General features: G+C 44.9%; 1 protein-coding gene across 2 annotated transcripts in view; it reads left to right on the forward strand.

Moving 5' to 3' along the window:
- The window catches only part of VSTM2A (V-set and transmembrane domain containing 2A), a 29,798-nt gene that overhangs the window by 1,516 nt on the left and 27,003 nt on the right, over window positions 1–1,279 (forward strand). The window lies entirely within an intron of this gene.

A 1,279-nucleotide genomic window follows, 5' to 3' on the forward strand; every position in this document is an offset into this window, starting at 1 on the left:
GCCCCCTGCCCACTGCTCCCCGCTCGCCCTCCCCTGCCCGCAGGTCCCCGCGGCTTTGCGCCTGGCAATGCTCCCCTCTGTGTCCCCACGCCGCTCACGCGTACTGGCAAGGAGGGGAGAGAAGGAACAAACCGAAAAAAAACCSCAAAACAAACTTACTAGCCCCGAACGTACAAAATGCATGGCCCTTTTGGCAGTTTAACTCGGCCACTAGCAATCGCTGGCTGGTGGGGGTGGGGGGTCAGAAAAAGGGGCACCGTGGAATATAAAGCGAGCAGCTTTGAAAGTATTTGTTGCCAGGCACAAACATAACGGGAAAGAGAAGCAACACTGGTTACCAAATTATCCCACCAATTCCAGGTTGTCTAGGAAGACTGGATAAAGAGAGGGGAGAGGGGAGGAGTCAATGAGCAATATTTCTTTCTCATCACATTTCCTTCACATCATAATATGCTCTAGTCAATCTGTAACAATTCATAACAGAAAGTGGCATTGCAGAGTCTTTCCAAATGTTTGTCTTCTTGAAACACAGCATTTATTTATTAGATTGTTTGTCTGTAGTGCCCCTCACTTGACTATCATGATTCATTATGTCGCACAATTTTAAAATGAGTTATAGGAAAGGATGAGAAGGAAGTAAAGACTGAGACTTAAAGAAATACTGATGTCTTGGACTATGCCTACCAGCATTAGCTTTTAAACCTAGCAGTGGTAATCTGAAATGGGCAGAYCCTGTTTGTTGAAGGGCTGGGATACAAATATGAAGGTTAGTTCTAGAAAGTGTCTGCTGGGACTGAGAAACAGAAGATGAATTGATTTTTGCTCTGATTATGCAAGCAGAGGTTCTCAGAATCTGAGTAGCTAACTCAGGTGAAGCCTTTGAAAAAGGCATTTGATGAGTGATTGTAACACTCACCTCAGAAGAGCACCCAGAGGTGCCTGTGCCAACAGCCGCTTCAGCTGGCTGTGGAATGTTTAACAATTTACAGGTCTGCAGTTCAGCCCTACAAAATACAATAAATCAGTCCAATTCTTTTTCCTCTCCTAAATTGGTCTTGTACAAATTCCCTCAGTGAGTCTGGTGAAATACTGCATTCTGCCCAAGGGTATTCGGACCTAATTATGTGAAACTTCTTTAGCTCATGGGAGCAGGCAGGGGGATCTGTAGCATTTCCAATGAGCAGAATTGAGAGTGTAAAGAAGGCAAATTTGTTCATAAGGGAGGAAAAACACATCTGGGTGTGACAAAAATCAGGGGAGATAATATGTGCAAAACCGG

The sequence above is a fragment of the Malurus melanocephalus genome, unplaced genomic scaffold (genome assembly GCF_030028575.1).
Source record: "Malurus melanocephalus ecotype Western Australia unplaced genomic scaffold, MMel_1.1 scaffold_139, whole genome shotgun sequence".
In the NCBI taxonomy this organism is placed as follows: domain Eukaryota; kingdom Metazoa; phylum Chordata; class Aves; order Passeriformes; family Maluridae; genus Malurus; species Malurus melanocephalus.